Source organism: Phocoena sinus, chromosome 11, assembly GCF_008692025.1.
Source record: "Phocoena sinus isolate mPhoSin1 chromosome 11, mPhoSin1.pri, whole genome shotgun sequence".
In the NCBI taxonomy this organism is placed as follows: Eukaryota; Metazoa; Chordata; class Mammalia; order Artiodactyla; family Phocoenidae; genus Phocoena; species Phocoena sinus.
This window is the reverse complement of record NC_045773.1, coordinates 40,432,661-40,457,166: the sequence shown is the minus strand read 5'-3', so window position 1 is coordinate 40,457,166 and position 24,506 is coordinate 40,432,661. Positions and strand designations below refer to the sequence as shown.

Here is a 24,506-nt window from a genome sequence, read left to right as displayed (position 1 = left end):
GAAAATTACAGGACAATATCACTGATGAATATAGATGCAAAAATCCTCAACAAAATACTAGCAAACAGAATCCAACAACACATTAAAAGGATCATACACCATGATCAAGTGGGATTTATCCCAGGGATGCAAGGATTCTTCAATATACATAAATCAATCAGTGTGATATACCATATTAACAAATTGAAGGAGAAAAACCATATGATCATCTTAATAGATACAGAGAAAGCTTTTGACAAAATTCAACACCCATTTATGATAAAAACTCTCCAGAAAGTGGGCACAGAGGGAACCTACCTCAACATAATAAAGGTCATATACGACAAACCCACAGCAAACATCATTCTCAATGGTGAAAAACTGAAAGCATTCCCTCTAAGATCAGGAACAAGACAAGGATGTCACTCTCACCACTATTATTCAACACAGTTTTGGAAGTCCTAGCCATGGCAATCAGAGAAGAAAAAGAAATATAAGGAATACAAATTGGAAAAGAAAAAGTAAAACTGTCACTCTTTGCAGATGACATGATACTGCATGACACATGAGAATACTAAAGATACCACCAGAAAACTACTAGAACTTATCAATGGATTCTGTAAAGTTGCAGGATACAAAATTAATGCACAGAAATCTCTTTCATTCTTATACACTAATGACGAAAAACCTGAAAGAGAAATTAAGGAAACACTCCCATTTACCACTGCAACAAAAAGAATAAAATACCTAGAAATAAACCTACCTATGGAGACAAAAGATCTGTATGCAGAAAACTATAAGACACTGATGAAAGAAACTAAAGATGATACAAACAGATGGAGAGATATACGATGTTCTTGGATTGGAAGAATCAATATTGTGAAAATGACTATAGTACCCAAAGCAATCTACAGATTCAATGCAATCCCTATCAAATTACCAGTGACATTTTTTACAGAACTAGAACAAAAAATCTTAAAATTTGTAGGGAGACACAAAAGACCCCGAATAGCCAAAGCAGTCTTGAGGGAAAAAAACAGAGCTGGAGGAATCAGACTCCCTGACTTCACACTATACTACAAAGCTACAGTAATCAACACAATATGGTACTGGGACAAAAACAGAAATACAGATCAATGGAAAAGGATAGAAAGCGCAGACATAAACCCACACACCTATGGTCAACTAATCTATGACAAAGGAGGCAAGGATACACAATGGAGAAAAGACAGTCTCTTCAAAAAGTGGTGCTGGCTACTTGGCATATACCCTGAGAAAACCAAAATTCAAAAAGAGTCAGGTACCAAAATGTTCATTGCAGCTCTATTTACAATAGCCAGGACATGGAAACAACCTAAGCGCCCATCATCGGATGAATGGATAAAGAAGATGTGGCACATATACACAATGGAATATTACTCAGCCTTAAAAAGAAATGAAATTGAGCTATTTGTAATGAGATGGATAGACCTAGAGTCTGTCATACAGAGTGAAGTAAGTCAGAAAGAAAAAGACAAATACCGTATGCTAACACATATATATGGAATTTAAGGGAAAAAAATGTCATGAAGAACCTAGGGGTAAGATAGGAATAAAGACGCAGACCTACTGGAGAACGGACTTGAGGGTATGGGGAGGGGGAGGGGTGAGTTTTGACAGGGCGAGAGAGAGTCATGGACATATACACACTAACAAACGTAGTAAGGTAGATAGCTGGGGGGAAGCAGCCGCAAGGCACAGGGATATTAGCTCGGTGCTTTGTGACAGCCTGGAAGGGTGGGATGGGGAGAGTGGGAGGGAGGGAGACGCAAGAGGGAAGACATATGGGAACATATGTATATGTATAGCTGATTCACTTTGTTATAAAGCAGAAACTAACACACCATTGTAAAGCAATTATACCCCAATAAAGATGTTTAAAAAAAAAAAAAAAAAAGTGGTGCTGGAAAAACTGGAGAGTTACATGTAAAAGAATGAAATTAGAAAACTCTAACATCATACACAAAAATAAACTCAAAATGGATTAGAGACTTAAATATAAGACTGGACACTATAAAACTCTTATTAGAGGAAAACATAGGAAGAACACTCTTTGACATAAATTACAGCAAGATCTTTTTTGATCCACGTCCTAGAGTAAGGGAAATAAAAACAAAAATAAACAAATGGGACCTAATGAAACAAAAGCTTTTGCACAGCAAAAGAAACTACAACAAGACGAAAAGACAACCCTCAGAATGGGAGAAAATATTTGCAAACGAATCAACGGACAAAGGATTAATCTCCAAAATATATAAACAGCTCATGCAGCTCAGTATTAAAAAAACAAACAACCCAATCCAAAATTGGGCAGACCACCTAACAGACATTTCCCCAAAGAAGACATACAGATGGCCAAGAAGCACATGAAAAGCTGCTCAACATCACTAATTATTAGAGAAATGCAAATCAAAACTACGATGAGATATCATCTCACACCAGTCAGAATGGGCATCATCAGAAAATCTACAAACAACAAATGCTGGAGAGGGTGTGGAGAAAAGGGAACCCTCTTACATTGTTGGTAGGAATGTAAATTGATACAGTCACTACAGAGAACAGTATGGAGGTTCCTTAAAAAGCTAAAAACAGAATTACCATATGACTCAGCAATCCCACTCCTAGGCATATATCCAGAGAGAACCATAATTCAAAAAGACACATGCACCCCAATGTTCATTGCAGCATTATTTACAATAGCCAGGTCATGGAAGCAACCTAAATGCCCGTCGACAGACGAATGGATAAAGAAGATGTGGTACATATATATGATGGAATATTACTCAGCCATAAAAAGGAACGAAATTGGGTCATTTGTAGAGACGTGGATGAATCTAGATACTGTCGTACAGAGTGAAGTAAGTCAGAAAGAGAAAAACAAATATCATATATTAATGCATATATGTGGAACCTAGAGAAATGGTACAGATGAACCAGTTTGCAGGGCAGAAATTGAGACACAGATGTAGAGAACAAACGTATGGACTCCAAAGGGGGAAAGGGGTGGTGGTGGTGGTGGTGTGATGAATTGGGAGATTGGATTGACATATATACACTAATATGTATAAAATGGATAACTATAAGAACCTGCTGTATAAAAAAATTAATAATATAAAATTCAACAACAACAAAATCTATAGTAACAAAACAGTGTGGTACTGGCATAAAAACAGACACACAGACCAATGGAACATGACAGTGAACCCAGATATAAACCCACACATGTAGGGTCAACTGAACTTGACAAGGAACCAAGAATATGCAATGGAAAATGGACAATCTCTTCAATAAATGGCATTAGGAAAACAGGATATCCACACAGGAAAGAATAAAACTGGATCCATATATTGCACCACTCACAAAAGTTAACTTAAAATGGATTAAAGGGGGCTTCCCTGGTGGCGCAGTGGTTGAGAGTCCGCCTGCTGATGCAGGGGACAGGGGTTCGTGCCCCGGTCCGGGAAGATCCCACATACCGCGGAGCGGCTGGGCCCGTGAGCCATGGACGCTGAGCCTGTGCGTCCAGAGCCGCAAAAAAAAAAAAAAAAAAAAAAAAAATGGATTAAAGACTTAAGTGTAAAATCTAAAACCATAAAAATCCTAGAAGAAAACAGAGAATAAGCTCCTTGACACTGGTCTTGGCAATGCTATTTGGATATGACACCAAAAGCACAGGCATAAAAAGCACACACACACACAAAGTACTACATTGAATTGAAAGGCTCTGCACAGCAAAGGAAACAATCAACAAAATGAAAAGACAATGTATGGAAAGGGAGAGAATATTTGCAAACCATATATCTGATAAGGGGTTAATATCCAAACATATACCACTCAATAGCAAAACAACACAAAACAGCAAATAACTTAATTAAAAACTGGGCAAAGGACCAGAAAGACATTTTCCCAAAGAAGACATACAAGTGGTCAACAGGTACATGAAAAGATGCTCAATATCATTAGTGATCAGGGAAATGCAAATCAAAACCACAATAAGATATCATCACACACCTGTTAGGATGGCTTCTATAAAAAGAACATATGTTGGCAAGGATGTGGAGAAAATGGAATCCTTGTACACTGTTGGTGGGAATGTAAATTGGTACAGCCATTATGGAAAACAGTACGGAGGTTCCCCCCAAATTTAAAAACCAAACTACCATCTCTTCAATAAGTGGTGCTGGGAAAACTGGACAGCTACATGTAAACAAATGAAATTAGAACATTTCCTAACACCATACACAAAAATAAACTCAAAATGAATTAAAGACCTAAATGTAAGGTCAGATACTATAAAACCCTTAGAGGAAAACATAGGCAGAACACTCTGACATAAATCGCAGCAAGATCTTCGATCCACCTCCTAGAGTAATGAAAATAAAAACAAAAATAAACAAATGGGACCTAATGAAACTCAAAAGCTTTTGCACAGCACAGGAAACCATAAACAAAATGAAAAGACAACCCTCAGAATATGAGAAAATATTTGCAAACGAAGCAACTAACAAGGGATTAATCTCTAAAGTATACAAACAGCTCATACAGCTCAATGTCACAACAAACAATCTAATCAAAAAATGGGCAGAAGATCTAAATAGACATTTCTCCAAAGAAGACATACAGATGGCCAAAAAGCACACAAAAAGATGCTCAACATCACCAATTATCAGAGAAATGCAAATAAGAACTACAGTGAGGTATCACCTCACACCGGTCAGAATGGCCATCTTCAAAAAATCTACAAACAAAAAATGCTAGAGAGGGTGTGGAGAAAAGGGAACCCTCCTACACTGTGGGTGGGAATGTAAATTGGTACAGCCACTATGGAGAAGAGTATGGAGGTTCCTTGAAAAACTAAAAGTAGAGCTACCATATGATCCAGCAATCCCACTCCTGGGCATATATCCAAAGAAACCCATCATTTGAAAAGATACATGTACCCCAATGTTCACTGAAGCACTATTTACAATAGCCAAGACATGGAAGCAACAGAGGAATGGATAAAGAAGATGTGGTGCATATATACATTGGAATATTACTCAGCCATAAAAAAGAATGAAATAATGCAATCTGCAGGAACATGAATGCACCTAGAAATTGTCATACTGAATGAAGTAAGTCAGGCAGAGAAAGACAAATATCATATGATATCGTTTATATGTAGAACCTTAAAAAAGGGTACAAATGGGGCTTCCCTGGTGGCGCAGTGGTTGGGAGTCCACCTGCTGATGCAGGGAACGCGGGTTCGTGCTCCGGTCCGGGAGGATCCCACATGCCGCAGAGCAGCTGGGCCCGTGAGCCATGGCCACTGAGCCTGCGCTCCGCAACAGGAGAGGCCACAATGGTGGGAGGCCCACGTACAGAGGGAAAAAAAAAGGTACAAAATGAACTTATCAAAAAAACAGAAATAGAGTTACAGATGTAGAAAACAAATTTATGGTTACTGGGGGTAAGGGTGGGGGGATAAATTGGGAGATTGGGACTGACATATACACACCTCTATACATAAAACAGATCATTAATATGGATCTACTGTATAGCACAGGGACCTTTACTCAATACTCTATGATGGCCTATATGGGAAAAGAATCTGAAAAAGAGTGGATATATATATGTGTATAACTGTGCAGTACACCTGAAACTAACACAACATTGTAAATCAACTATACTCCAATAAAAATTTTAAAAATAAAAAAAAAACTACCATATAATCCAGCAACTCCACTTCTGGGTATACATCCAAAGAAAGTGAAATCACTTCTTGAAGAGATATCTGCATGTCTATGTTCACTGCAGCATTATTTACAATAGCCAAGATATGTAAACAACCGAACTGTCCATTAACAGATAAATGGATAAGGAAGATGTGTGTGGGGGGGTGTGTATTGGAATATTATTCAGCTATGAGAAAGAAGGAAATCCTGCCATTTGCAACAACATGGAAGAACCTAGAGAACATGACAGTAAGTGAAATTAGCCAGAAAGACAAATACTGCATGATCTCCCTTCTATGTGGAATCTTAAAAAGAAAAAAAAAAGTGTCAAACTCATAGAGTAGAATGGCGGTTACCAGGGCCTCGGAGAGATGGAGATATGCTGGTCACAGGGTAGAAGCCTTCATTTATAAGATGAATAAGCTCTGAGAAACCTAACACAGAGCAGAGTGACTATAGTTAACAATACTGTTTGTACTTGAAATTTGCTGAGAGAATAGACTACAAGTATTCTCACTACCAAAAAAAAAAGGTAACTTAGGTGATGGATGTATTAATTAACCTGACTGTGGTAATTATTTCACAAAATATACATATGTCAAATCACTATGTTGTATACTTTAAATATACACAATTTTGTCAATTATACTTCAGTAAAACTGAAAAAATTAAATAAGAATAGACAAATGCTTGGCAAATATTTATATACATATTTTTATTTTAAAATATACAGTAAGATACAGACATCAACTATATATTTACAACCTTCTCCACCTAAAGCTAAAACCAAGCCCAACAGGAACACATTAGAAGAACTCCCACTAAAGTCAGAGGCCAAACACAGCTATCTATGCACTCCACCACCACTATTTACTACTGTTGTGGAGGTACTACCTATCACAATTAGGCAACAGAAAGAAAACGTAGGTATACAACTGGGGGAAAAAAGATTAAAGTATCATTATTTGCAGATAATATTATATACCTGAAAAATCCAAGAGAATCAACTGAAAACCTTTTATAGTTGATAAAAGAATCAGGTAAGGTGATGAAAATTAATATAGAGAAATCAGTGTCTTCACATACATCATCAAGTAGGTAGAAGATAAAATGCTTCAGCAGTAAAAACAAAAAAAGAACTGAGAATAAATTTGACAAGAAATGTCAAGAAATCTCTCAAAAATAAAAGAAGACTCAAAGAGAAAGGCATGCAATCTTCTTAGTGGGGAAGACTCATCATCAAAATGTCACTCTTCCTACACTAACCTAAAAATGTAAATAACTTAGTCCCAATAAAAACAAACAGGACTTTTAACTAGCAAAGTTTCTTTAAAGTTCATATAGAAAAACAAAAATAGCCAGGAAAGTTCTGAAAAATAAAGATAATAAATGAGAATTAACTTTACCAAATATCGAAACACACTATAAAACTTGGGTAATTAAAACAACGTGATTAACAACACACTAAAACATGGATTAATGTATACAACAGAAAGTCCAGAAACAGACCCAAACGTACATGATATGTGGCAAAGCATATCATATGTAGTAAATGAAAGGGGATATTTAAACACGTAGGAAAAAGATGAATTGTTCAATAAAAGGTACTGCAACAAATGGGTAGCCAATTGGGAAAAAATTAAGTTGGACCCACACTTCACACCAAAATAAATTCCAAATGGATAAAAGACTAAAAGGTAAAAAATGAAATAGAAAAAGTACTTTAAGAAACCACAGGATAGGGACTTCCCTGGTGGCACAGTGATTAAGAATCAGCCTGTCAATGCAGGGGACATAGGTTAAAGCCCTGGTCTGGGAAGATCTCACATGCCGCAGAGCAACTAAGCCCGTGTGCCGCAACTACGGAGGCTGCTCTCTAGAGCCCGTGAGCCACAACTACTGAGAGTACGAGCCACAACTACTGAAGCCTGAGCACCTAGAGCCCGTGCTCTGCAACAAGAGAAGCCACCACAGTGAGAAGCCTGCGCACCGCAACGAAGAGTAGCCCCTGCTCTCGCAACTAGAGAACGTCCACATGCAGCAACAAAGACCCAACACAGCCAAAAATAAATAGATAAATTAAAAAAAAAAAAAGAAACCACAGGATAATTTTTCATAGTCTTCTACTAGGGAAAATCTTTCTAGGTATGACAGAGAACCCAGAAGCCTTAAAAAGTCAATAAATACAACCCAATTAAAAACTAATTTTCTTCCATGACAAAACCAGCCTAAGTAAAAAAAATAACCATCTATAAAAATATAACTGCAATTCATACCACTGACAAAGTACAAAGTTCCTTCATATATAAATAATTTTTACAAAATTAATTTTAAAAAAACCAAAGCCCAGTAGAAAAACAAACCAAGGATACAAACAGCTTTTTCACAGAAAACAGAAATGGTCCTTCAACCTTAAACTAAAACTACCCCTGAGTGTTCATTCTATTACTCTTTTAACTTTTCTACAGGTTGAACTAAGAAGTTTAGGTGGGAAAAAAATCTACAGAGAGAAACCATTTTTTCGCCTATCAAATTGGCAAAAATCAAACTATGAGGTACCACAGTGTTGGTGAGGGTATGGATAAACAGGCACTGCCACACACGGCTCGGAGCATACGTAGACAAAACCTCTATGGAGGTTTATCTGGTAAGAGCGATCAAAATCACAAAAGTACATACTCACCAACCCAGCCTTCCTGCCTTAGGTAAGTGAATGGATAGGTGCACTTGGCCATGCATGGATTGATGCATATAGAACATTAGTCAGTGGTGTCTGTGTTAGCAAAGTTTATAACACCTTACATGTCCATCAATAAAGCTCAGGCTAAATAAATTAAGGTACATCCTGACAATGGAATATTATCCAGTTGTAAAAGACAATGAAAAAGTGCTTATGTATTGATAATGAACTATCACAGAGGAAAAAGCAAGGGATATAGTGTGCTACTTTCATGTAAAAGGAAAGCGCTCTCAGGACTTCCCTGGTGACACAGTGGTTAAGAATCCGCCTGCCAGTGCAGGGGACAAGGGTTCAATCCCTGGTCGGGGAAAATCCCACATACTGCAGAGCAACTAAGCCCGCGAGCCACAACTACTGAAGCTTGTGTGCCTAGAGCCCATGCACTGCAACGAAGAGTAGTCCCCACTTGCCTCAACTAGAGAAAGCCCGTGCACAGCAATGAAGACCCAACGCAGCCAAAAATAATAAATTTTTAAAAAGAAAGAAAAGAGCTCTCTGTGTATTTGTCTGTATTATGCACAGAACAGCCCTGAACTGACACTCGAGAACTTGTAACACTGGCTGCCTCTGGGGAAAGGATCTGGTGGCCAGGGGCAAGGTGCAAGGGAAACGTTCCCGTGTATACCCTGTCGTACCCTTTAAATTTTGTGCTATGTGAGTGTAGTACTGCACTGAAAAGCTAAAATTAAAAAATAATGAAAGCCTCCCTGTAGGAGCAGCAGCCTTCTACTCTAAGCTTCTGTTAACTGTATTTCCACACTGCCCTGTGTCCATTCTGACTTTCTCAGCCTCCCCTGATTGAGCATGGTCCCTCTTGGGAGGTCACAGCTGAATCACCTTTGTTTCCCTAGAGCACCCAGCACCTCATTTGGTGCCGAAAAGAAAGTCACTGTAGGTCTGTTCACTGTGCTAAACTAGTCCACTGGTGCAAACAATTCACCTTTGGGGGAAAGTTGCTTTGCAAAGTGGACCAATGATCAGGACAGGAAATTCTGCTTCTCTAAGCGTCAAAATTACCCAAATAAGCTGGAAGAATTTTCAGCAGACTAAATTAACAGTCCTGAAAAAAGAAAGGAGTTTGAGTTAATGACTGAAAGCTGATTTCAGAGAATTTGAAGTCTGAAAACACATATATTCAAGAGGATGACTACTGTCACATTTAGAATAATTGTGATGGCACAGCAATACCCATATTGATGGAAGACTAAATTACATTGTTTGTGATGGTCGTCACAAATAACCATGTACAAGATGCCAACCTTCTTCACAATTCAGCATCAACAAACATATTAAAGATTTTCGTCCACAACGCCAGCTACCTACATTTTCATTCCCTCTTGACCTGGTCAGCAATGACTAACAAAGGGATTGAACTGACCACTGATAAGAACATGGGCAAAGAATCTGTTTTAAAGCTAGAAACAACCCAGGAGCTCAAGCAGCCTTGTCATTCCACAAGATAGGACCTTTGGCTCAGAGGTAGGATGTCCTCAGCCTTGGTCCCAGCTGGCAGGAGCATGGCCAGGACCAGCCTCCTGCTCTCAGCCACACATGGGCACATCCAAGCCACACAGAATGGTGGCCTCTTGCCTGGTTTCCTGACAGAAGTGTGGTCTGCTGGAAAGCAGCACGGTTCTTGATAGTTTACCCAAAAGTGAAGTTGTGACGAGTCTCTGTTTTATTACTCTCAAGAGCTTTTAATACAAATGCCACATGGAAGATGGTTCCATTCCAAACACAAAATATGCAAAAGACCTATTTGTGAGGGGGAGAGTGCCAAAGAGAGCCAAGAGATGAGGGTCACCTGGGGCCCTTCTCGTTGTAACAGTTTTTCAACAAACGGTGCTGCGAAAACTGGAGAGTCACATGCAAAAAAAGTTAAACTGGACCCTTACCTTACATCATATACAAAAATTAACTCAAAATGGATCAAAGACCTAAACAAAGCTAAAACTATAAAACTCGTAGAAGAAAACATAGGGCTTCCCTGGTGGCGCAGTGGTTAAGAATCCGCCTGCCAATACAGGGGACACGGGTTCGAGCCCTGGTCCGGGAATATACCACATGCCATGGAGCAAATAAGCCCATGTGCCATTAACTACTGAGCCTGCGCTCTAGAGCCCACGAGCCACAACTACTGAGCCTGCATGCAACAACTACTGAAGCCCACGTGCCTAGAGCCTGTGCTCTGCAACAAGAGAAGCCACCGCAACGAGAAGCACGTGCACCACAATGAAGAGTAGCCCCCGCTCATCGCAACTAGAGAAAGCCGCACACAGCAATGAAGAACCAAAGTAGCCAAAAATAAATAAATTTATTTTTAAAAATTAAAAAAAAAAGGAAACAGGGTTAAAAGCTTCATGATACTCGACTTTGAAAGGATTTCTTAGATATGACACTAAAAGCACAGGCAACAAAAGAAAAAATAGACAAATGAGAGTTCATAAAAGCTAATCATTTTTGTACATCAAAGGAAACTATCAACAGAGTGAAAAGACAACCCACATAATGGGAGAAAATATTTGCAAATCATATATCTAAGAAGGAATTAATATCCAGAATATAGGAAGAACTCCTACAACTTGGCAAACAAACAAACAAAACAACCTGATTCAAAAATGGGTAAAGGGGACTTGAGGACATGGGGCGAGGGAAGGGTAAGCTGGGAAGAAGTGAGAGTGTGGCATGGACATACATACACTACCAAATGTAAAATAGCTAGCTAGTGGGAAGCAGCTGCATAGCACAGGGAGATCAGCTCGGTGCTTTGTGACCACCTAGAGGAGTGGGATAGGGAGGATGGGAGGGAGATGCAAGAAGGAAGGGATATGGGAACATATGTATATGTATAGCTGATTCACTTTGTTATAAAGTAGAAACTAACACAACAATGTAAAGCAATTATACTCCAATAAAGATGTTAAAAAAAAAATGGGCAAAGGACTTGAATAGGCATTTCTCTAAAGAAGATACACAAATGGCCAAAAAGCACATAAAAAGATGCTCGACATCACTAATCATTATGAAAATACAAATCAAAACCATAATGAGATACCATTTCACACCCACTAGGATGGCTCTTATTAAAAAAAACAAACAAAAAAATAACAAGTGTTGGAAAAGAAAAAAAAAGGGACTTCTCTGGCAGTCCAGTGGGTAAGACTCTGCGCTTCCAATGCAGGGGGCGCGGGTATGATCTCACATGCTGCGTGGTGCAGGCAAAAGAAAAAAAAAAAGTGTTGGTAAGGATGTGAAGAAATTGGAACTTTTGTGTACTGCTGGTAGGAATGAAAAATGGTACAGCTCCTGTGGAAGACAGTTTGGCAGTTCTTCAAAAAGTTAAACATAAAATTACCATATGATCCAGCAATTCCTCTCCTGGGTATATATCCAAAGAACTGAAAGTAGGGACTCAAACAGATATCTGTACAGATATCTTTACAGATATTGATAAACAGCATTATTCACAACAGGCAAAAGGCAGAAATTGCTCAAATATTCATTGACAGATGAAGAGATAAACAAAATGTGGATGTACGTACAACAGAATATTATTTGCCCTGAAAAAGGAATGAAACTCTACAACAAGGATGAATACTGAAAACATGTAAAGTGAAATAAGCCAGACACAAAAGAACAAATATAGTATGATTCCACTTATATGTAGGACCTAGAACGGGCAAATTCATAGAGGCAGAAAGTAGAATGGTGATTGCCAAGGCCTGGCAGGGAGGGGAGAATGGGGAGTTGTTTAATGGGTACAGAGTTTCTGTTTGGAATGATGAAAATGTTCTGGAAATGGAAAGTGGTGACGGCTGCACAACACTGTGAATATATTTGATGACACTGAATGCTACACTTACAAATGGTTAAAATGGAGACTTCCCTGGCAGTCCAGTGGTTAAGACTCTGCGCCTCCAATGTGCAGGTTAAGACATTAAATTTTATGTTATGTATATTTTGCCTCAATAAAAAAAAATCACCATTAAAAAATACAATAATGAGAAGAGTGGATGATATAGATGAAACGAGTGCCCTCAAGTTAATGAGTAAATGACAGACATAACTAAATGATACATACACAATGGAATACTGCTCTCTGCTTTTGTGTATATTTCAATTTTATGATAATAAACATTATTAAATAGAGAAGTCCTTTGTAACGTGCAAGGCCTTTTCAGAATTTATCCCTTTACAAAATTTAGCAACAATGAATACACAAGGCTCAAAGACGTAAACTTAAGACTTAAAAGTATAAAAACTCTTAGAATAGAACATAAGGCAAAAGCTTTACGACATTGGATTTGGCAATTCCTTGTTGTACAACCAAAGGCAACGGCAACAAAAGAATAAACAAACTGGACTTCATAAAAATTTTTAAACTGTGTGCATCAAAAGATACTATCAAGGGCTTCCCTGGTGGTCCAGTGGGTAAGACTCTGCGCTCCCAATGCAGGGGGCCCAGGTTTGATCCCTGGTCGGGGAACTAGATCCCGAATGCATGCCGCCACTAGGAGTACGCATGCCGCAACTAAGAAGTCCACATGTGGCAATGAACATCCCACATGTTGCAGCTACGACCTAGTGCAGCCAAAATAAATACATGTTTTTTAAAAGTAAATACACAAATATTTTTTTAAAAGAAGATACTAACAACAGGGAATTCCCTGGTGGTCCAGTGGTTAGGGCTCCACACTCTCAGTTCTGAGGGCCTGGGGTTCCATCCCTGGTTGGGGAACTAAGATCCCATAAGCCATGCAGCATGGCAAAAAAAAAAAAAAAAAAAAAAAACTATCAAAAGAGTAAAAAGGCAACCCACAGAATGGGAGAAAATATTTACAAATCATACAGCTGGTAAGGGATTAATATATAGAATATACAGAAAAGTCCTAAAACTCAACAACAAAAAAACAATCTGATTAAAAATGGGCAAAGGACTTGAACAGACATTTCCCCAAAGATATACAGATGGCTAATAAAGACATGAAAAGATGCCCAACATCACTAATCACTAGGGAAATGCAAATCGAAATTACAATGACTCAGTAGCAACCACTGAAAATACCTCAGAAATATTAATAGAATAGAGCTTGCTCTGCACCCAGGACAGTGCTAGTGCTAGAGCTGCTGGTATAAAAAAGCCACTGAACTATATCTAACTGGACTCCTGCCCATCTATAAACATTCAAGAAGGCAGGATTTAGCAGTCTAAAGTGAGCAGGGGGCCAGTAATTTGAAACAATGTACAATCAATACTAGGTTGTGTGGTTCAGAATATAAACTCATAACTTCTTTCTTTAGGTGAATTAAAGCAGATCCTTAAATACACACTGCTGCTACCTTAAATTTATTAGAAATCTCTTCTGTAGTTTCTTTCATCCATTTTATAAACCGTACAAGCACAAATATAAGGCAGTGTTTAGCACTTAAATTATGAAAAGAACTTTAAAAGGTTTAAGGCCAGGGCTTCCCTGGTGGCACAGTGGTTGACAGTCCGCCTGCCGATGCAGGGGACGAGGGTTTGTGCCCAGGTCCGGGAGGATCCCGGGTGCCGCGGAGCGGCTGAGCCTGCGCGTACGGAGCCTGTGCTCCGCAGCGGGAGAGGCCGCAGCGGTGAGAGGACCGCGTACCGCGAAAAAAAAAAAAAAGCTTTTAAGGTCAAATTGAGTATATGAACTTCAGGAATATTAATAAAATGGTCAACTCTGTAATTATGAATATTTAATTGTTAAATTGCTTATGCTATAAATTTTATTATTTTTTAAAAATATATTTATTTATTTTTGGCTGCCTCACATCTTAGTTGCAGCGTGTGGGCTTAGCTGCCCTGCGGCATGTGGGATCTTAGTTCCCTGACCAGGGATCGAACCCACATCACTGGAAGGCGGATTCTTAACCACTGGACCACCAGGGAAGTCCCTATAAATTTTAAAATACACATGTAAAATGAGATTTAGAAATGCTGCTCTTTTCTAGGCTCATATTTTTCTAGAGTACACTTTCACTCCTGCCTTAGTTATTGAAGATATCTTTCTGAATCAATGTATGATGCTGTGAATGGACACTTTATCTCAAGTCATAACTACTCATTTGTATAACATTAAGAAAGTTATTGTTTTTTATGGGTTTTTTTTTTTTTGCGGTACGCGGGCCTCTCACTGTTGTGGCCTCTCCCGTTGTGGAGCACAGACTCCGGACATGCAGGCTCAGCGGCCATGGCTCACGGGCCCAGCCGCTCTGCGGCATGGGGGATCTTCCCGGACCGGGGCACGAACCCGTGTCCCCTGCATCGGCAGGCGGACTCTCAACCACTGCGCCACCAGGGAAGCCCAAGAAAGTTATTCTTAATTTGAATACTAATCAGAGGATAAAATTTTAATGTTCTGGAGACTTTATTTTCACATATTATTTGTTAAATGCTGGACTATATGATGAAAATGTTTTCAAGAAATCATTTTAAGTATACAGATCAGTGTTTCTTACAGGTAAAATGCTAAAATAAGCTTCCTATAATAGGTACAGGTGTTATTTTTGAGTTTTGTACAATATTACAAATTAACAACACAAAAAATGTTTAATTTATTCAACAAATACGTTCACACAAATTTGGTAGGACTTTAGAAAGACTATTTGAGAAAAGATCTGGTTCACTTACACTACATATACTGTATTATCCTTTCATAGCATTAGGTGCCTGGTACTTTAAATCTGTGACAAACCATGACAAATTTTTAAAGAGGAAGTATTACTGTAAAATGAAGAATTATGTATTTCTTAACTTTTTTTTTTTTTTTTTTGCGGTACGTGGGCCTCTCACTGTTGTGGCCTCTCCCGTTTCAGAGCACAGGCTCCGGACACACAGGCTCAGCGCCCATGGCTCACAGGCCCAGCCGGTCTGCGGCATGTGGGATCTTCCCGGACCGGGGCACGAACCCGTGTCCCCTGCATTGGCAGGGGGACTCCCAACCACTGTGCCACCAGGGAAGCCCTAAAATGAAGAATTATGTATTTCTAAATGCTGTATTGCTGTAAATTTAACTGAACAAGCTCTGCTTATTTAGTGTTTTGAGGAAATATCCTCTCTTCAGTTAAACATTTTCATAATGGAATGATGTAAACTGCAGTGATAAACAGTATTATTAAAATAAAATGTTTATATATAAAAAAACAAAAAAAAGAAGAAAGTTATTCTTAAAATTTATTCTCAGCAAATAGTTGAGATCTGTACTATGTAACCACTTTCTGTGTTGATTTTAAGTGATCTTTTAAAAACTTCTTAGCAAAAAAACAAAAAAACTACAAGGAGAGGGCTTCCCTGGTGGTGCAGTGGTTGAGAGTCCGCCCGCCGACGCAGGGGACACAGGTTCGTGCTCCGGTCCAGGAAGATCCCACATGCCGCGGAGCGGCTGGGCCCGTGAGCCATGGCTGCTGAGCCTGCGCGTCTGGAGCCTGTGCTCCGCAACGGGAGAGGCCACAACAGTGAGAGGCCCGCATACCACCAAAAACAAAACAAAACAAAACAAAACAGAAAATGGGACTTCCCTGGTGGTACAGTGGTTAAGAATCTGCCTGCCAGTGCAGAGGACACGGCTTCGATCCCTGGTCCAGGAAGATCCCATATGCCGCAGAATAACTAAGCCCGTGCACCACAACTACTGAGCCTGCGTTCTAGAGCCTGCAAGCCACAACTACCGAGCCCGCATGCAACAACTACTGAAGCCCATGTGCCCTAGAGCCCGTGCTGTGCAACAAGAAGCCACCACAATGAGAAGCACATGCACCGCAACGAAGAATAGCTCCTGCTCGCCACAACTAGAGAAATCCCGCATACAGGAATGAACACCCAATGGAGCCAAAAATAAAATAAATAAATTTAAAATAATAATAATAAAGCTTAAAAAAAGACAGAAAACAACAAGTGTTAAGCAAGGATGTGGAGAAACTGGAACCCTTGTACATTGCTGGTAAGAATATAAAATGGTACAGCCTCCATGGAAAACAGTACGGTGGTTCCAAAAAAATTAATCATAGAATTACCATCCAGCAATTCCACTTCCATACTGGCCCAAGAGAACTGAAAACAAGGACTTGAACAAATATGTGTACACCCATGTTTACAGCAGCATCATTCACAACAGCCAGAAGGTGGAAACAATTCAAATGTCTGTCAACGGATAAATGGATAAACAAAACGTGGTATATACACGGAATATTATTCAACCTTAAAAAGGAAAGAAATTTTGATACATGCTACATGTTTGAACCATGAGGATATTATGCTAAATGAAATAAGCCAGCCATAAAAAGACTAATACTGTATAAGTCCACTTATATGATATACTTAGAGTAGTCAAAATCATAGAAAGTAGGATGGTGACTGCCAGGGACCTGGGAGAGGAGAAATGAGGAGTTATTGTTTAATGGGTACAGAGTTTCAGTTTTGCAAGATGAAAAGAGATATGGAGAGAATGGTGTTGATGTTGCAAAAAAAATTATGAATGTACTTTTAATACCACTGAACTGTACGCTTAAAAATGGTTGGTACGCTAAGTTGTGTATTTACCACAATTTTTAAAAAATGGAACAACAAAAAAGAATTAGTACATAGGAGCGGGCAGGGGAAAGCAGGGCTCAGAGGGATTCAAGTGTACAAAAAAAATGAGAAGAAATAGATGAGAACATAAATTTGGCTACAAAAATATAATCACAGTAATGTTTAGAATAGAGATGAAATGTGTTATATATTTTATGGTAAAATTTGAGAGAAAGAGCAAAACATCTAGCTGTTAAAAAAAAAAGGTATATGCCAGAAGTAAGGTTAATACAGAAAGCACAAGCCAGAGAACTCTGAATATAAAAGAGACTCTGAGCTCCCTAGGGGCCAAGGCAAAGAGGGAACCATTTTGACACAGTTCACAGTATGGTTTAATCAAACCAATGGCCCAATGGTTCAGAAGAGGCACGAGCATTCCAGGCACTGGACCTGAAGGAAATTTCTAATTGCCTCCAGATTTTCTTGGGGCCTTCTAATATAGATCCAACGCAAGCTGATGGGGCCATGCAAAGTGAGTTTAGTTAAAACAAAAACAAAACAACTGGAAGGAGGCCAGAAATATGCTGCTTCCTAATGATCCAGTTTCATCCAAAGACAAAACACTGCCTAGAACAGGTACACTGAAGCATGTTCCAGCACAATTCCATGGATGTCCTTTACCACAGTTGAGCTCAGGACAGCTTTTGGGAGGTGAAGAATTCAAGATTATCCTCCCTAACAAGAATATGAGATGCAGGTGCTTCCCTGGTGGCGCAGTGGTTGAGAGTCCGCCTGCCGATGCAGGGGACACGGGTTCGTGCCCCAGTCCAGTAAGATCCCACATGCCGTGGAGTGGCTGGGCCTGTGAGCCATGGCTGCTGAGCCTGCGTGTCCGGAGCCTGTGCTCCACAGCGGTAGAGGCCACAACAGTGAGAGGCCCGCGTACCGCAAAAAAAAAAAAAATATGAGATGCAATGTTCTCTGTTGCCTGCTGAAGGAAGGCAGGCCTTGATGTTTCTAACAGTCACTGTCGCTGGGGTGACAACCAAGAATGAATGTCAAACCGAACCATGGCTCATACCTGAAAGAAGGTAACTAATCACCCCATGGAGATGAGGTGGCATAAATACAGGCTGGTAGAGGGAAGGAGTGGGTAGGCCAGCTTGGGGCAGATCACGAGAGTGGGGAGCTACTGAAGATTGTTGAAGAGGAGAGAAACCATGGTTGAAGACTTCCTGAGTGACAATGCAGTCTTCTGAAAGGTGCAAATGAAGCCCACAGCCAAACTGTGAGCAAGGCTGCTCAAAGAGAAAGTCATTGGAAAACATAAATGAGAGAGGACTTCCCTGGTGGTCCAGCGGTTAAGACTCTGCGCTCCCAATGCAGGGGACCCAGATTCAATCCTTGGTCAGGGAACTAGATACTGTGTGCCTCAACTAAAGATCCCGCATGCCACAACTAAGACCAGGAGCAGCCAAATAAATAAATAAATATATTTTTTAAAAAAATAAATGAGAGCTCATGTTTTTAAAAATCAAAAAATGTTCCAGAATAGTTTTATACACGAAAAAATGTTCACACAATAACAGAAAATGGATACAAAACAGTATGATCTCATTATACAAAGCGAGAACAGGAGAATGAGCAGGAAAGAAGCCTGAGAAGAAGCCTGCTAGTGGTTACCACTGGGATTACAGACAATTGAAATGTGTGCGTGTGCATGTGTGCGCTTGAGTGCGCGCCTATTAATTTTTATCCAACCTGGGTGACTCGAATTAAAAAAAAAAAACTCTAATTCCTCAAGAGCCTTAAAACTTCAGGGAAAATAGAAATAGCACTATAACTGAGAATACAATCTTAATTATGACATCATCTAAAAATAAAAAGGAAATTGACTAAAAGCAAGAACCAGTTATGTACAGATCTTCCTCAATTTACAATGGAGTTACATATTAATAAACCCATCCTGTTGAAAATATTGTAAGTCAAAAATGTATTCAATACACCTAGGCTGCTGAACATCATAGCTTAGCCTAGCCTACCTTAGATGTGCTCAGATTACTTACGTTAGTCTACAGTTGGACAAAAGCATCTAAAACAAAGCCCATTTTATAATAAAGTGTTGAATATCTCATGTAACTTATTGAATAACATACTGAAAATGAAAAACAGAATGATTTGAGTACAGAATGGCTGTAAGTGTATCAGTTGTTTACCCATGACTACAGATCTGACTGGGAGCTGCGGCTTGATGCTGCTGTCCAGCATCACGAGAAAGAGCATGTACTGCGTATCACTACCCCAGAAAAGATCAAAATTCAAAATTTGAAGTATGGTTTCTACCGAATGCATGATTGCTCTGGCACCATCACATCGTGGAAAAACTGTAAGTTGAATCATCATTAATTCAGGGACCAACCGTACTTGGCAAAACTATACTGTAAGACTAACTGATGCTGGGGACTTCCCTGGTGGTCCAGTGGCTAAGATTCGGCACTCCCAATGCAGGGGGCCTGAGTTCGATCCCTGGTCAGGGAACTAGATCCCACATGCTGCAACTAAATATCCCGCATGCCACAACTGAAAAGAAAAGATTCCGCATGCCGCAACTAAAAAGATCCTGTATGCCACAATGAAGATCCCGCGTGCTGCAACTAAGACCCGAAGCAGCCAAATAAATAAATAAATTTTTTTTTAAAAAAAGACTGATGCTGATGAGATTCAGAGTGAAACATGAAAGCACTGACATTGTGCTCTGGTTTTAGAGCCATGGCTCTCAAAGTGTGGTTCCCTAGGCCAAACAGTAGCAGCACCTGGTAACTTGTTTGAAATTCAAATTCCAGGGCCTACCTCTCACCTACGGATTCTGGAGGTGGGGTTAAAACAATCCCTCCAGGTAATTTTAATTCACACTAATGTTTGAGAACATAGTTACGAAGTAATGATAACTCATCTGGATAAAAACAGCTTATATAATTAGGAAAATATATTTCTTGCTCAAAACCCATTCTGTTATTTTAACCTAAACTCCTGAACAAACGCTAATCTATTCAATTGTGAAATGATAAGCTGGAAGATGACAAAGATATTTTTTAATTAGGTATAATTCTGGAACCGCTCATTTTGAAATAATGTACTAACCATTGCAGTGGAATGAACTGAAGAATCCAGTTTGTAAAAAGGGATAAGGAATCAACGTATTTGGAATTTCAATATTTAGATGATTTGAAAATACTCTAAGGTTGGGAAATGGTGCAAATACGACTATTACAACCGCCATATTTGCGTAAACTGAATAGTTTAGTCTCTCTGGCTTCAGACTGAATTAACATGTTTAAAATAGAAAAGGTTCAACAACAAAATTTTAACAACTTCTTCTTCTTTTTTTGTTGGCGGTACACGGGGCTCTCACTGTCGTGGCCTCTCCCGTCGCGGAGCACAGTCTCCGGAGGCGCAGGCTCAGCGGCCATGGCTCACGGGCCCAGCCGCTCTGCGGCATGTGGGATCCTCCCGGACCGGGGCACGAACCCGCGTCCCCTGCATCCGCAGGCAGACTCTCAACCACTGCGCCACCAGGGAAGCCCTTCTTCTTCTTTTTTTTTTGGCCACACTGCGTGGCTTGTGGGACCTTAGTTTCCTGACCAGGGATTGAACCGAGGCCCTCAGCAGTGAAAGTGCAGAGTCCTAACCACTGGAACGCCAGAGAATTCCCCCAAATTTTAACTTCTGAAGGGCTTTATCAGTCACTATAGTGTCAAACTTAAGAGCGGTACTATATTTGAGACATAAAGACTATTGAAATACCAGATCCTCTTTCACACTCGGACTGCAATTTCTAAAATAATTTATAATTGGTTATTAATATGAAATACCCTTTCTCTGATTATGTGGAATTACACTGAACTTCACTAGACTTCCAACTTAGGAACAAATGGGACAAATAACACTTCACATATTTTATGAATTCAGAAAATGCTAAATATCAAATAAACCAGTGGTTTCTTAACATTTTTGATTATGAATCCCCAACAGCAAAAATTCAAGTACATATCCCCAATATACGTATACTTATACATAAATTATATATATGTACTACTGTGATAATACAGAGTATACATTATAAAATGCAAAACAAAAATTAAATAAGGCTGAAATAAATGCAAAGATTCGTTTTAATTTTTTTTCCTGAGACCCATGTGTACCCTTGGTGCTTACACACACACACACCCCTCTTTGGACTCTACTGCAAAGCTGCATGGCCCAGCAACCCTGCAAACATTCTCAGGGAGTGCCCCTGACCACTCAAGGGGAAGCTGTCAAACACAGTGATCAAATGAATGTCTCCTTCCTGCGGAGTTCCACCATCACTCACTCAAGTCTGTGACACTGGGTTCCTTCCTTCACCCCTAACACCCTCCTCTGCTACCTTTCACTTGGTAGGCAGTGGAGAAGACTGTGAGGCCAGCAGGTCCAAGAACAGCACAAAAGCATGGGCTCTGTTTTCAGACAAACCTGGGTTTCCACCTGGCCTCAGCTTCTAACGCACTAGGTGACCCAGAGCCAGTCAGATAACATCTCTAAAACTAATCAGTTAAGGGGGTGATAACAGTGTCATCACCCCTGATTATGAAGATTAAGTGAGATAAGCTGTTATAAGAGCATCTAGCACAAAATCTAGACAGCCCAAGTGCTGGATAAATATTTTACCCAGAATTATTATTTCAGGCGGCAAAAGAAGTCACCTGGACTTTGCTTCAGTGGCCAACTCAGGAAAGGAGCAAATTACAGTGGAGTTAGGTAGGTGGTGCAGTTCGGCAGACCTGGTTTGAAGGCCTGATCCCCAATGCCAAGCTGGGTGACACTAGTAACCCAGTTTCTCTATGAGGGGGAGTCTTCTCATCTGTTTAATGGAAGCGATGACACAAACTGTGCATGAAGTACCTATCAGAGCCAGTAAAACTAACACTGGTGGCCACCAAATGGCCACCGATGGTGAGGGTAAGCAAATAACACATAAACCTAAGTGTCATTCCAGGGTCCTTAGGATACATTCATGTATACACTAAGACAGTAAGCATCCCCTAAAGTCTACCACCAAATGTTAATAAATGCATGTGTACTGAATCCCACAGGTATGGCTCATTTCCCAACTGGACAGTTTACTTGTTCATATATGACCTCAAGCAATTCACAATCTTTAGGCCTCCATTTTCTATGCATAAACTAGGAGTAGTAGACTTTTTATACCCACCTCCCGACAGTAAACTAATCTAGATGATGGGAGAGGGGGACCTAAACCAGTGATTATAAAGCACATGGAGACCTCTGGAGAGGTGCTGTTTTTGCCACAATAGCGAAAGAAAAGAGAGCTCTCAAACACCAGACGCATCCATAATAAATGAGAAGTAATTCTTTCAATTTCAATAAATCACCAAAAGAATGAGTGTGGAGATATAGTTATACATATTTTGTGTTTTTTACACCGTGTGCCCCGGGGAATGCTGCAAATGTGTAAAACACCTAAAACCTAAATTCTATCAACATACATTAAAAAGATATAGGTCATCAATTAGAGGAACACCTGAAATACTCTCAGACACCCTTGACCCTGACTCCCTTATAAAAGCTTCAGTCTTTAGCACGATACCCTGAGATGGCAGCACAGCAATAAGGACACTGCATAACCAAACTTCACAAACGTTTGGTCAGAAACACACTCAAAGCTAGTATCATTAAAGAAACCTTTACTATGTCCTCTTCACAAAAATTATTACAAAATCCCCAGAAGGAGTTTAGTCACCCAGCTCTGTCACCACAGAAGGTGGGGCAGAAAGTGACACGAAACAGGGCAAACTCCTGCCAGGAGGGGACTCACTGCTCCCCTAGGCCACGAGCATTTCCACCTGTACAACTACCTACGGCTCAAACAGTCTGGATCCCTGGCTCCTGCAGCTAATGCTATTCTGACGTTAGGATCCTGCATGATAAACGGAGGTAATAAACAATCCAGAATAAACAGAGGCAACATCAGTGAGCAATGTTTAGGTCTGAGCGAAAGAGAAAACTAGAAACCAAGCAAAACCCAGCAAAGAAGCTACGTGTTGCCTCTCAATCAGATCTTGCAAAAGAGGCAGGTGCGGACAGCGTGCTCTCCTCCGCACTCTGGAAAACCCAGACAGCCCCAAAGCAGGTTCTAGAACCGGCAGCTTCCCAGGGGACGGCAGGGCCAGTGGGCGCAACAGCGCGACCCACTCTCAGGCCAGTGGTCCCCGGGGCCAGGGGGAGGGCTGCGGCCGCGCGGTTGGCCCGGACGGGGGCGCGACCAAGGTGGGATTGGGGACGCGGCAACCCGGCCCCCTCTCTGGCTGCAGCCTCTCAGCCCGGCCCGCACGGCTGCTGGACAGCGCCCATGCCGGCGCGCCAGTGCCCCCTGCGGCCCCCATCCCGGAACTCCCCGGGCCGCGCAGCGGGAGGCCCGAGCCCGGCCCGCGGGCGGACGCTGTGGGGACACGCGCAGCGGTACCTGTGGCGGCAACAGCTCTCGAGCGGCGGCGGCGGCGGCGGCGGCGGCGGGGACGGGGACGGGGGCGGGGCGCGGCGTGCGCGCTCCCGGCCCGCGCGGTCCGGGCGTGGCGCCCGCCCTCTCTCTCCCGGCCGCCAGGCGCCCGCGCAGCTCTCCGCCCCTTCACCTCTCACCTCCTACCTTTCCCCTCCCGCTCCCGCCCCCGCCGTCCTTCGCGTGTGTTCCCTGTGGCGTGCGCATGCGTGATCGAGCCCCCAACCGCGGCTCCCGCTCGCCCCCTGGTGGACACCGGTCACACGACACCCGGGGAGAGGTCTGGGGTGGGGTGGGGCGGGGCCGGGCGAGGCTGACCGCGAAGCTGGGACAGAACCTTGAGTAGAGCATCAGAGCTTTTAACAACACGTTCCGCAGAATTAGCAAGAACACGCACAGGCTGCCCAAGTTCCGTTTCATAACAGCGAAAAATTAAAAGCGGCCGAGATATACAACAAATGCAGATGGGTCGAATAAATTATGTCCATAAACTGTATTTCCTTAAGGCCTTTTAAAAGGGTAAGTTTTATGAATACTTAACTAATGTGGAAAGATGTTCTTGAAAAAAATGTTCAAAATGAGCTGTAGGGTATGAGCTCATTTTTGTTAAAAACAATCCAAGAAAGGCCTGGGGCGATGCTGATGTGTGGTCGGTGGATATCTCTGGGTGGAGGATTAGGGTGTTAGGATTTTTCCATTTGCTCATGGGCATGTAACCATCTTCTACATGGAACACATATTTGTTGTAATAACAATAGCTATGTCCGTCGAGTGTTTACTCTTCACCAGGTGCTTGAAACCAAGTCCTCCTAAAACCGAGTTACTCTGCCGGGTTTATGATTATCCTCTCTACCCAAAATGTTACTCCCTTTCTTGTCCAATATATGTTTTCCTCAAGACTGAGGAGTAGCAGAGAAAAGGGGGCATTGAAACCGAGCAGGACCC

At 41.0% G+C, this 24,506-nt stretch overlaps 1 protein-coding gene across 3 annotated transcripts in view; it reads right to left on the bottom strand.

Moving 5' to 3' along the window:
- The window catches only part of SCAP (SREBF chaperone), an 89,954-nt gene extending 66,284 nt beyond the window's left edge, over positions 1–23,670 (bottom strand). For all 3 annotated transcript variants that reach the window (XM_032648320.1, XM_032648319.1, XM_032648321.1), the window contains exon 1: positions 23,529–23,670. The gene's annotated coding sequence lies outside the window, so the exon portion shown is untranslated. The remainder of the gene's footprint in view (positions 1–23,528) is intronic.
- Positions 23,671–24,506: the final 836 nt, after the last annotated feature.